The sequence below is a fragment of the Haematobia irritans genome, chromosome 4, assembly GCF_050003625.1.
Source record: "Haematobia irritans isolate KBUSLIRL chromosome 4, ASM5000362v1, whole genome shotgun sequence".
Taxonomy (NCBI): Eukaryota; Metazoa; Arthropoda; class Insecta; order Diptera; family Muscidae; genus Haematobia; species Haematobia irritans.
Window position 1 is genome coordinate 109663664 of NC_134400.1, and position 14229 is coordinate 109677892.

The 14229-nt window shown below is 35.8% G+C and overlaps 1 protein-coding gene across 4 annotated transcripts in view; it reads right to left on the bottom strand.

Annotated features, from left to right (window-relative positions):
* The window catches only part of kst (spectrin beta chain, non-erythrocytic 5 kst), a 232521-nt gene that overhangs the window by 131157 nt on the left and 87135 nt on the right, over positions 1–14229 (bottom strand). For 2 of the 4 annotated variants that reach the window (XM_075308362.1, XM_075308365.1), the window contains one exon: positions 11117–11158. The exons of the other annotated variants lie outside the window; for them this stretch is intronic. The gene's annotated coding sequence lies outside the window, so the exon portion shown is untranslated. The remainder of the gene's footprint in view (positions 1–11116; positions 11159–14229) is intronic. 4 annotated transcript variants of the gene reach the window in all.

Sequence of the window (14229 nt, forward strand, 5' to 3'; positions counted from 1 at the left end):
GTTATATTTATATAGCATAGCTTGCGGCGCCCACGAACCGAATAAACAAAGTTTATTTAACAGAAACAAACATTTAGTTTGACACCGTGGAGCAGTGGTTGCTACGTTCGACTTGCATGCCAAGGATCGTGGGTTCGATCCCTGCTTCGACCAAAGTTTTTTTTTGTTTTTTTTTTTTTTACATATATTCCAGATATGTTCGGAAGATTCCGAAAAAATGTTCAACATTACATTGTAGTATATTAAAATTTGAACTGTAAAATGTGTCTTCTTAAAGACCTAAAGTCAGAAAAGAACAGTGTTTGATATAAACGAAATGGACTGTGTTGTTGTTTCAAAAATAACTTTTTTTTTTTTGAAAAAATAAAAATTTTGTAACAAACGAATTTTTTTGGTGATAGAGGTTTAAAATTTTCGAAGCAATTCAAAAAAACTCTAACAAAAGAAAACGTTTTCGGTACACGTTTTCCAAACGTTTTTTTTTCTTTGCGTGTGGGTGTCTTCATAGGAAAGAACATTTTGTTTGACTTGTCCTTAGTAATTCAGAAAAATTCTTTAAAATTAATGAAATATGTTAGTCTTGAAATTAGTTGACTTTTTGTGTCTTGATTATAAAGCAACAAGTATATACGGCCGTAAGTTCGGCCAGGCCGAATCTTATGTACCCTCCACCATGGATTGCGTGGAAACTTCTACTAAAGACGGTCATCCACAATTAAATTACTTGGATTGCGGCCGATGGCCGATCAACAATAATTGATTGGTATGCAAAATTCAAGCGTGGTGAACGTGGTGAGCACGGAGGACGGTGAACGCAGTGGACGCCCGAAAGAGATGATTACCGACGAAAACATCAAAAAATCCACAAAATGATTTTGAATGACCGTAAAATTAAGTTGATCGAGATAGCAGAGGCCTTAAAGATATCAAAGGAACGTGTTGGTCATATCATTCATCAATATTTGGATATGCGGAAGCTCTGAATGGTTGCCGCGCGAGCTCACATTTGACCAAAAACAACAACGTGTTGATGATTCTGAGCGGTGTTTGCAGCACGCAGAGAAGGAACATGATCACCTCAACCATGTTTCAAGAGCAAAATGTTATTTTTGGATGGTGACCACGTAACGTGTTTATCGCAAAAATGTTGTGTTCTCGCCAAACATAAAATGGTTTCCGAAAACAGATACATAATTTTCGAGAAAATAACATGGTTGCGACAAAAATGTTACATGGTCACGATCCAAAAATAACATTTTGCTCTTGGATTATGTTTGAGGTGACCATATTCCTTCTGTTAACTCGTAATACACCCGTGTTTTTCCGTCGATATGTGACAATGAATGAAACATGGCTCCATCACTACACTCCTGAGTAAAATCGACAGTCGCCTGAGTGGACTGCGACCGGTGAACCGTCTCCGAGGCGTGGGAAGACTCAAAAGTGCGCTGGCAAAGTAATGACCTCTGTTTTTTGGGATGCGCATGGAATAAATTTTATCGATTATTTTGAGAAGGGAAAAATCATCAACAGTGACTATTATATGGCGTTATTGGAGAGTTTGAAGGTCGAAATCGCAGCAAAACGGCCCCATATGAAGAAGAAAAAAGTGATGTTCCACCAAGACAACGCACCGTGCCACAAGTCGTTGAGAACGATGGCAAAAATGCACGATTTGGGCTTCGAATTGCTTCCCCACCCACCGTATTCTCTAGATCTGGCCCCCAGCGACTTTTGTTTGTTCTCACACCTCAAAAGGATGCTCGCAGGGAAAAAATTTGGCTGCAATGAAGAGGTGATCGCCGAAACTGACGCCTATTTTGAGGAAAAACCGAAGGAGTACTACCAAAATGGTATCAAAAAATTGGAAGGTCGTTATAATCGTTGTATCGCTCTTGAAGGGAACTATGTTGAATAATAAAAACGAATTTTGACAAAAAAATGTGTTTTTCTTTGTTAGACCGGGGACTTATCAGCCAACCTGTTAAAAACTGATTGAAGTTGAAAAAATTTTCTATTAATTGATACAATTAATTTTTTTAATCAGGATGGAAACATAATTGATTGAAAATTTTTAAATTTTTATTAAAAAAATTAATTGATACAATTAACTTTTTTATCAAACTCGAAAGACTAACCCCCATTTTCATACGTTACTTAACGAACTTTTAAACCGTACTATGGTCATATCTACCATATTGCCTATATATTCCATGTGCCAGTTAGGAACTTAACTGTTTCAGTGTAAGTTAACCGGAGAGAAGATACACATGAAAATGACCGTAAGTCAGTTAAGAAAAGTGATGGAAATTTTTTAAATTTTTAATTACAAATTTATTTCAAACAATTAACCGGAGAGAAGATACACATGAAAATGACCGTAAGTCAGTTAAGAAAAGTGATGGAAATTTTTTAAATTTTTAATTACAAATTTATTTCAAACATCCAATTTTCAACTTTGAGTTAAGAAAGTAATTGAAAATAGTTACGTTTTTAATTAAAAATATATTAGAATTTTGCACTCAACATCAATTAAATTTTTATTTGAATCAATTAAAAAATTAATTGAAATTTCCCAATGAAATCAATGAATTTTTTAATCAAGTATTTTTTTATCTGTATTAAATCTGTATTAAAAAATTAATTGTATCAAATAATTTCGTGATTGAATCACAAACAGAAATAGTGTGTATAGACCAATTTTTTTGAGGCTATTCGAGAGCATATATGGCACATTCAGAAGGGTCCAGCACTGAAATGTAGCGATCGGTTTACATAGGTCCGAGATGCCCCATATTAGAGGTGTGCACGTGAGTAATATTTTACTCACGCTCACGCACACTCACGACGGAAATATCTTCCTCACGCACGATATTATTTGGTTGCTCTCACGCACGAAAATTTCGTGACGCACGAAAAATACCGTGACTAACGAAAAAATATCGTGACTCACGAATAAGTTTATGAGTACTTTACCTGAGGGACGTGTCTGAAATATGTCATGACTCGCGAATAAGTTTATGAGTAATTTACCTGAGGGACTTGTCTGAAATCATGTCACTAAAATTGCAAATGAATTTAATTTTTGAGCGTTTTATGTTGGAGAGGGGGATTATTTTCGTGAGTGTAATTCGTTACTCACACACACTCACGAAGATCTTGTTTTCGTGACTCACGCTCACATTTTGGTTTGTTAATCACGCTCACGCACACTCTTACGCCGTTGACATGAGAGTGACTGACGACAATTTCGTGTCACGTACACACCTCTACCCCATATGATATACCATCCAACCTACATTAAGAAAAACTACTGGTGCCGAGATTCAAGCCGATAGCTTGTTTCGTTTGGAAATTATGGTGATTTCAACAAACGGAAGTCGATATATCGACAAAGAATTTCACAACGACGAATTGGTTTGAGACCAGAATGCCTTAGAATTACATTTCAAAGTTAGTATATTATCCTATGGTGGAACTATTGACTTAATAGCAAAGATATTTTCCCATGTTCCGAAATTCGGAATCGCAAATCGCAAAATTTTCGTTTGGCCATAACATAATTTCTTAACCCTAAAACTTTAAAAACTTAAATCTTGGTAATATAGTTCTCTTTAAAGAGAAATTCAAATTAAAATTGTATTGGAGTCCAAGAGTATCTCTATTTTTTCGTTACAAAATAAATTCTTGCGATTCCGAATATCAGAACATATTTTAATGATTGTCATTTTTTATTTATAATAATAAAGCACATCTCAGGAAGTAGTTAGAATGTCATGACGTGATGGCATATTAGGTTCATATCACAAACATTTGTATAGCGTGTTCAATGGCGTTTTTGGCTGAGTTTGCTAAGGCGTTCTGTTATGGTGCCAACAGACCCTGGTTCAACATCCGGTGGTAGCGAAGAAATTTTTCAATTTGTAAAAATTAGATAATAAGAAAATAAAAGTGTAACAAAAAATACTGATAAAAATAAAAAGTGAAATGGGAAAAAAAATGTTTTATAGTTTTTTTTTTTTTTTTTTAATTTCTTCATCCAAATGAAGTTCCAAGGCACAACTTCTAAATGCAAAATATCCAAAAATTGAGTACTTCCGTCCTAAGCAGAGATGGTCTGTATCAAACTTTTTTAGGTTTGCGACTGTCGCAAAGTTGTAAACGTCGTAAACGTCACATACGTGTCGTAAATGTAGAAAAAGTAACAAAAGTCGCAAACTGAAAATACTTTAGTCGCGTCAGGTAGGCAGCGAATTCGATGATATCCAAGACGATGGTATGTGCGAAGAAGTTTCAATTCTTAGGAATGTTCACAATTTTCGGTTTTAGTCCCCACATTTTCCCTATTGCCTTTTGCACGAGTACAGGGTAACCGTGAATTTTCTCGTCCTTTCTTAGCTTTAAGTTCAGTCTACTGCCCAATATAACCCCAAGGTATTTTGCACACTCACCAACGGGAATTTCGATGCCACGAAAATAGGCTTGACCATGGGAAATCTTTCACAAATTTCTGCAGAGAATGCTGTCAAACTAAATTAAAAAATGTTCAGGATTTCTTCTATTCAAAATTTAGTTTTCTACAGTAGGTTTACGACTTTTGCGACATACGTATTATACCGTCGCAAATGTATGTCGCAAAAGTCACAGTTTGTGACAGGCCAACCCTGGTCCTAAGGCAAACCCATGTAAAATTCATTGAGGATGATCCAAGTTTTCACTACTTCCGGATCACAAATTGGCGATCCAAACTACTTTTTTGGAAGCTCTTTTTTTGCTGGGCAATTTCAACGTTTTTCATATTTTTTTATACCCTCCACCATAGGATGGGGGGGTATATTAACTTTTGTCATTCCTTTTGTAACACATCGAAATATTGCTCTAAGACCCCATAAAGTGTATATATTCTGGGTCATGGTGGAATTCTGAGTCGATCTAAGCATGTCCGTCCGTCTGTTGAAATCACGCTAACTTCCGAACGAAACAAGCTATCGACTTGCAACTTGGTACAAGTAGTTGTTATTGATGTAGGTCGGATGGTATTGCAAATGGGCCATATCGGTCCACTTTTACGTATAGCCCCCATATAAACGGACCCTCAGCTTTGGCTTGCGAAGCCTCTAAGAGAAGCATATTTCATCCGATCCGGATGAAATTTGGTACGTGGTGTTGGTATATGGTCTCTAATAACCATGCACGAATTGGTCCATATCTGTCCATAATTATATATATCCCCCATATAAACCGCTCACCAGATTTGTCTTTCGGAGCCTCTTGGAGGAGCATCCGATCGGGTTGAAATTGGGAAAGTGATGTTAGTATGTGGACTCTAACAAACACGCACGAAGTGGTCCATATCGGTCCATAATTATATATAGACCCCATATAAATCGATCCCCAGATTTGACCTCCGGAACCTCTTGGAAGATCCAAATTCATCCGATTCGGTTGAAATTTGGTACGAGGTGTTAGTATATGGTCTCTAACAACCATGCAAAAATTGGTCCATATCGGTCCATAATTATATATGGCCCCCATATAAACCGTTTCCCAGATTTGATCTCCGGAGCCTCTTGGAGGAGCAAAATTCATCCGATCCGGTTGAAATTTGGAACGTGGTGTTAGTATATGGCCGCTAATAACCATGCCAAAATTGGTCCATGTCGGTCTATAGTTATATATAGCCGATCCCCAATCACACAAAAATTGATCCATATCCATTCATAATCATGGTTGCCACTCGAGCCAAAAATGATCTATCAAAATTTTATTTCTATAGAAAAATTTTGTCCAAATTTTATTTCAATAGAAAATTTTGCCAAAATTTTATTACTTAGAAAATTTTGTCCAAATTTTGCTTCTATAGAAAATGTTGTCAAGATTTTATTTTGTCAAAATTTTATTTCTATAGAAACTTTTGTCAAAATTTTATTTCTACACCCAAAAAAAAGTGACCCCACCGTGGAAAAATATGTAGTTTTTTTTTAGAAAATTTTAACTAAAATAGTTTTCTAATTGTAACATGTTACAAATAAGTTAATACTTTTTGTCAAATTGAAGAAAAATTATTAAAGGGTGATACGGTCAAAATTTGGTCAATATAAACTTGACGTATTTCTTTCAATTTTGCATTTAAAAAACCTGAACACCCCTCATTTTGAAGGTGTCTTCAGTTGTCAAAATGCCGTCCAAGCAAGAAGAGCAGCGTATCAAAATTTTGCTCGCGCATCGCGAAAATCCGAGCTACTCGCACGCAAAGCTGGCAAAATCGCTAAAAGTTGCCAAATCAACCGTTACAAATGTAATTAAAGTGTTTGGGGAACGTTTGTCGACAGCCAGGAAGTCTGGATCGGGGGGAAATCGAAAACCGGAAGCCTCTGAGACGACAAAGAGAGTTGCCGGTAGTTTCAAGCGAAACCCTAATCTCTCTCTCCGAGATGCCGCAAATAAGCTGGGTGTATCGTCTACAACCGTGCATCGAGTCAAAAAACGAGCCGGACTATCGACTTACAAGAAGGTAGTGACTCCAAATCGCGATGATAAACAAAATACGATGGCCAAAGCGCGATCCCGGAGGCTGTACATGACGATGCTGACGAAGTTTGACTGCGTGGTAATGGACGACGAAACCTACTTCAAAGCCGACTACATGTTGCTTCCGGGACAGGAGTTTTATACGGCAAAAGGAAGGGGAAAGGTAGCAGATATTTTCAAGCACATACAACTATCAAAGTTCGCAAAGAAATATCTGGTTTGGCAAGCCATCTGTACCTGTGGCTTGAAAAGCAGCATTTTCATAGCTTCTGGGACTGTCAACCAAGAAATTTACGTGAAAGAGTGTTTGAATAAACGTCTGCTGCCTTTCCTGAAGAAACACGGTTGTTCCGTACTGTTTTGGCCGGATTTGGCATCTTGCCATTACGGTAAAAAGGCCATGGAGTGGTACGCCGCCAACAACGTGCCGGTGGTTCCCAAGGACAAGAACCCTCCCAACACGCCAGAGCTCCACCCAATTGAGAAATACTGGGCTATTGTCAAGCGGAACCTAAAGAAGACCAAAAAAACTGAACTAAGGACTAAGAACGAGCAGCAGTTCAAGGCAAACTGGCTTTCTGCGGCGAAGAAGGTGGACACGGTGGCTGTACAAAATCTGATGGCAGGTGTCAAGCGTGAGGCCCGGCAATTCGGATTTGGAAAAGCGAAAGTCTAACTGAATATTTTTCCTGAATTTTATACTAATTGAACTTGAAAAAGAAATTTAATTTGATTTTTTAAATAAACGATTTCACCGATCTACACGCGTTTTCCCTTGCCCAAATTTTGACCGTATCACCCTTTAATATAGATCGATACGGACCAATTTTGGCATGGTTGTTATCAACCATACACTAGCGAAATCTACCAAATTTCAACCGGATCGGATGAATTTTGCTTCTTCAAGAGGTTCCGGAAGTCAGATCTGGCGTTCGGTTTATATAAGGGCTATATATAATTATGGACCGATATGGACCAATTCTGGCATGGTTGTTAAAGACCATATACTTACACCACGTACCAAATTTCAACGGCATCGGATGAAATTTGCTTCTCTTAGAGGCTCCGCAAGCCAAATCTGGGGGTCTATTTATATGGGGGCTATACGTAAAAGTGAACCGATATGGCACATTTTCAATACCATCCGACCTATAACAATAAAAACTACTTGTGGCAAGTTTCAAGTCGATAGCTTGTTTCGTTCGAAAGTTAGGGTGATTTCAACAGATGGACGGACATGCTTAGATCGACTCAGAATTTCACCACGACCCAGAATATATATACTCTATGGGGTCTTAGAGCAATATTTCGATGTGTTACAAATGGAATGACAAAGTTAATATACCCCCCATCCTATGGTGGAGGGTATAAAAAAGCATTCAAAATTAGGAGATGAATTTTGCAACATTACTTTAAAGGCATTTTTACTTGAAACATAGCATAATTTCTACTTGAAGCCGAATCTGAATTTTGGAAGTTTAAGTTGCCGTTAACATGTTTTTAAAGGATTGTGATAGAATATGAAGAAAAAAGCTGAAAATAAACCGATAAATTAAACTCAATCTTCATAGTATCCTTACTCCAATTTTTCGCTTCTTCGGCTCGGAATCTAAACCAAAATTATTAGTGCAATGACAAAATCTTTGGAACCCGGCATGCTTTTTTTCAGCAATGCCTCTAAAACAAAATTTTGATTTGTTGTTGCATTAGTGTAGCAACAAACCGAAATCGAAAAATAAGATTAAGGGATTTGTAGGTGTATGAGAAGATGATGTACAGTGCTGGTGATAAATTGTTGATTTTGGGAGGAAAAATTCTCGTATGTAATTTCGATAGCCAGATATGAAACATGTATAGTCGGGCTTGTGGAGATTAGTATCTGGCATTTTCTTTTGAATAACTTAATAATGTCAATTTCTCACTTTTCATGTCCAAAAAAACTCGTGTTCTTTTAATGATCATACAGGGCAGATTATATTACAGGAGGATCTAGACAGATTATTTCAGTGGTGCATTGTGAATCTGATGGAGCTCAACATGTAGGTTAGGTTAGGTTAGGTTAGGTTAGGTGGCAGCCCGATGTATCAGGCTCACTTAGACTATTTAGTCCATTGTGATATCACATTGGTGAACTTCTCTCTTATCACTGAGTGCTGCCCGATTCCATGTTAAGCTCAATGACAAGGGACCTCCTTTTTATAGCCGAGTCCGAACGGCGTTCCACATTGCAGTGAAACCACTTAGAGAAGCTTTGAAACCCTCAGAAATGTCACCAGCATTACTGAGGTGGGATAATCCAACATGTAGAAATGTAAACATATGTAATTTTCTTAGAATACAACATTTGCACTCATGCTATGTCTTGAATGATCGTGAACTTTAATCTGTCAATTCTATATTGCAGTCATGTTGGACCCACGATTTGATTTTCGACGCCATATTTCATTAACTATTAATAAAGTATTCATCAAAAGGTTGAACAAAGGGTTCTTTGATCCTTCTGTTACCAAACAATTATATATTTCATATGAACGCTGTATACTCGAATATGTCTCTGTGGTTTGGATCCTATTTATGCGATACACTCCAATTTAATAGAATCGGTTCAGAAATAATTTCCTTGGTTCTGCCTTCATAGATATGGGTGGAATTGTAGAAATCTTCCTAGTTATGAATATAGCTTAAATACTAACAAACGTTAAGGAGCCGCCGTACAATGCTAAATATTAGTTTCTTGTCTAATGTTATTCATGTCTATATTTTGAATCGGATCCTTGTGAATGTTCGTCTGAGGCCATCACGGAACTAACAGCCTCTGAAAATTCCTTTTTGTCGGTCAAATTATGAAATTAATGACCCAATACCTTCTGTGTTCTTCCAATTCAATAACCCCCCATATTTTTTTTTTTTCAATGTCAATGAATACACAATCGTGGCGTTTCTAGACATCGAAGGGGCATTCAATAACGTCCATCCGAGCTCCATATTAAATAAAGTATACATAGGCTTTTAGACTAACTTCTAATGATGAGGCGTATTTCGGCCACACTAGGACAAGCAAACATACAAAGGTATGTGAACAGAGGCACTCCCCAAGGAGGAGGAGTGCCTCTCACCTCTTCTTTGGAATGTTACTATAAACATCCCTCTGGTTTCCCTAGAAAAAGAAAGGATAAAAGTGGTGGCATACGCAGACGATGTGGCTCTAGCAGTCAGGGGAAAATTCCCATCCACAATCAGAGATGTTATACAGAGAGCCCTCCGGATGACTGAGAAATGGGCGAAAGAGAATGGTCTTGGAGTAAATCCTGCAAAGACAGAATTAGTCACGTACTGCAAAGATCGCAAAACTCCCACGGTTAAGCCTATATCCTTAGGGGGTATTGAAATTCCTTTTGGTGAGTGTGCAAAATACCTTGACGTTATTTTGGACAGGAAGCTGAACTTTAAGCTTAATATTGAAGAAAGGGCGAGAAAGCTTTGTTCTCGTGCAAAAAGGCAATAGGAAAAAAAGTGGGGACGAAAACCGAAAATTGTGCATTGGCTATACACGGCAGTGGTTAGACCTATAATGTTATATGGTGTTGTAGTCTGGTGGCCGGCACTTCGGCAACCGACAGGTTTAGATAAAGTTCAGCGTATGGCGTGCTTGTATGTCTCAGGCGCATTCAGTAAGACAGGAACAGATTCCCTTAATGTCATGCTGCATCTATTGCCTTTAGACATTTTGGCCAAACAGTCAGCTGCAACAACGGCTGTGCGGTTGTGCGAGCTGTCGCTGTGGTCGAAAAAAATGTACGGTCACAGTTCGGTCCTCAAAATAATGCCAGATGTGGCTAACGTAGTGGATTACACTCTGTCGAAAAAAAGTTTGAAACTCTAATTCCCAAGAATGATGCGTGGTGTACACATACCCCGGGGAATAAATGATATATAGATTTCTACACTGATGGCTCCAAATTGGATGGCGAAAATATTAGCAATAAGAGAGGTGGTGAATTGGCTGAGAAGTAATGTTCCAATAAATATTGGCATTAATATGTACTCAGACTGTCAACCTGCAATAAAATCCTTGGACTCTGTGTTCCTTAACTCGAAAACGGTCATCGACTGCCGCAAATCTCTCACCGAGATGGCTGAGGGGATGCTCGCAGGGAAAAAATTTGGCTGCAATGAAGAGGTGATCGCCAAAACTGAGGTCTATTTTGAGGCAAAACCGAAGGAGTACTACCAAAATGGTATCAAAAAATTGGAAGGTCGTTATAATCGTTGTATCGGTCTTGAAAGGAACTATGTTGAATAATAAAAACGAATTTTGACAAAAAAATGTGTTTTTCTTTTTTAGACCGGGGACTTTTCAGCCAACCACTTAAACGTAAAATAATATTATCTTTGAATGCATAATGTTATTTATGAATGAAGGAATTTATAAATGAATGATGAACAAATTTCATAAATTACAAAATATGACCACGAATATATTCATAATATTTATGAAATGTATTATTTTATAAAAAGAAAAATTAAAATATGGAAAAATAGGTATGTTTCAACTCTAGCTTTGAATCAGAGAATTGCCACTTACGTTTGCAAAAATTAGATCCTATTGAGGAATGTATGATCTCACCTGAAAAATAAATAGAAAAATGTCGCAAATTAGTTTAGAACTCAAAATTCTTAAAATACTCGTAATTGGCTATTTAGTTAGTTTGTAAGAGCTATATTAAAGTTTAAAAGTACAAATGATTATCTTCACTCTTGAAATTGATTCAAAGCCTTTGGATTTTCCATTGTTTCGAGGTCTTTTGAAACAATTACTTTATTATTTTTTTCTACATTCAATTTAAATTTGTCAAATGAAATTGCCCAACCCTCTTATTGATAGATTTGCGGTGACATATAAACTTTCCAAGCCCAAGTGTCTTGATACACTGTGTATGTGTAAGTATATCTTTACTACGGTTGTCACTCGAGCCAAAACAAAATTTTCTACCAAAATTTGGAGGAAATCTTAACAAAATTCTACCAAACAAAAAAAAATATTTTTTTTTAACCAAAATGTTATTTCTATAGTTTGTCAAAAATGTATTTCTACGGAAAATTCTGTCAACATTGCTATAGAATATTTTGTCAATATTTTATTGCTGTAAAAAATTTTGTCAACGTTTTATTGCTATAGAAAATTTTGTCAACACTATAGAAATTTTTTGCATAATTTTATCTCTATAGAATTTTTTTTTCTATATAAAACTTTGTCAAAATTTTATCTCTATAGGCAATTTTTACAAAATTTTATCCCTATAGAATATTTTCGCAAAATTTAATCTCTATAGAAATTTTTTTGCAAAATTTTATCGTTTTTTGTCAACATTTTATTGCTATAGAAAATTTTTGCACAATTTTATTTTTATAGACAATTTTTGCCTAATTTAATCTCTATAAAAAATTTTTGCAAAATTTTATCCTTATAGAACATTTTTGCACAATTTAATCTCTAAAAAAAATTTTGGCAAAATTGTATCTCTTTCGAAAATTTTTGCAAAATTTTATCTCTATAGAAAATTTTTACAAAATTTTATCTCTATAGATATTTTTTTCAAAATTTTATCTCTATTTTGTCAAATTTATATTTCTACCCTACGGGAAATGGATCAACCACAGGATCGGTACAGGACTAGTAGCTGGTGTGTGTGGTCCAGTCCCACTTCTGGTCCAAACGTATGGAAGGGACCGGTCACTTTAACATGGATTTGTCATTGGCGGGGTAAATTTACACGATAGGACAGGACTTGAACTCATTCTAAAGGACACGTTCTTGAACAACTTAGTAGGACTACCCCATAGACAGATCCTCATAAGTCAGTCTGCGATAAACTAGTAGGAACATGTTAAAATGTTAAGCATCCGAAACGCACCAGAAAGGCCAAGTTTTTCGAATATGTTGAACAATAGATAATTCTGATTGTTGTATTTAAGTAGAAGTGTAGATCCAATTAGATTTTAATACCAAGAGAGTATAGAAATCAACAAATGATATGAAAATTTAAAAAAGAAAGTGATAAACTGGACCACTGGTACTAGTCCTGTGATAGGTCCATTCGTGTCAATTTGCACCAATTTCCCGTTTGGTATTTATGAAGTACCAAAACATCAAGAATTCTATCAATCTACAAAACAGTAAAAATTCTACCATTTTTGGTAGAACTCCACCAACTGTGCACTCAAAAAAAAAGTTTACTTGGATCCAAAGATTTTGACCCTCCTTTAAGGATTTTGGTATTGATTCCGAGCCAAAGATGCGGGTTCTTTAACATAAGGAAATTTTTTTTGCGACCTAACTGGCTTTAAATCTAGGATCTATAAAATTCAAATTGGGATACAGATCTCATTTATTGAATTTTCATTCTATTTTTCCGGTATATTAATAAAGATATTCACTTACAAACAAATGCCAGTTTAAAAATCCAAATTATGACGGATACTTCGAAGTAAAAAATATTTTCTTAATTCCAAAAAAACTTTAAACCAAAGATGCTAAATCCTCAAAACTAAGTCTTAGCCTACACGGACGAAAAAGACTGTTTGGGTGTAAAATTATATGTTTGGGTGTAAAAATTATATGTTTGGAACTCAGATTTTTTAACACAATATTTTTAAGTGCATGCATATAATGTTCATAAACTAGCATAACATGTTTTGCGACATATATGTTAATATGTTAGAACATATTATGTTTGGGACATAAAATGTTTGTAAATATAATATGCTTAGATGCAAACATATATATATATATATATATATATATATATATATATATATATATATATATATATATATATATATATATATATATATATATATATATATATATATATATATTAATTTGGAAATAGCATATAAACATATATGTGTTTAGAAAGAGAGACCTAGAGAGGGCAAGTAAAATAATGGAAGTAACCAATTGGCGCCATGAAAATATATCCACACAAAGAAAATTTCATAAAATTTTTTTTTTCTACCAGTGTATGCCCTAAGCTGAAACATAATATGTTTGAACAATACAAACAATATTTTGTTTGGACCAATCCTGAAAATATATATGCTTGAAGCAAAATGTGTTTGGGGTTTGGAGATTTTTTTGAGGGTGTATATTTGAAGCGCTTTTATCTTGAAGCGATTGGACTCAAGAGTGTAGTGATGGAATCCTATTTCATCTATTGTCACATATCGACGGAAAAACTCGGGTGTATTACGAGTTAACAGCTGCAAACACCGCTCAGAATCATCAACACGTTGTTGTTTTTGGTCAAATGTGAGCTCGCGCGGCACCAATTTTGCACAGAGCTTCCGCATATCCAAATATTGATGAATGATATGACCAACACGTTCCTTTGATATCTTTAAGGCCTCTGCTATATCGATCAACTTCATTTTACGGTCATTCAAAATCATTTTGGGAATTTTTTTGATGTTTTCGTCGGTAACCACCTCTTTCGGGCGTCCACTGCGTTTACCGTCCTTCGTGCTCATTTCACCACGCTTGAATTTTGCATACCAATCAATTATTGTTGATTTTCCTGGGGCAGAGTCCGGAAACTCATTATCAAGCCAAGTTTTTGCATCCACCGTATTTTTTCCCTTCAGAAAACAGTATTTTATCAAAACACGAAATTCATTTTTTCCATTTTTTGCACAATA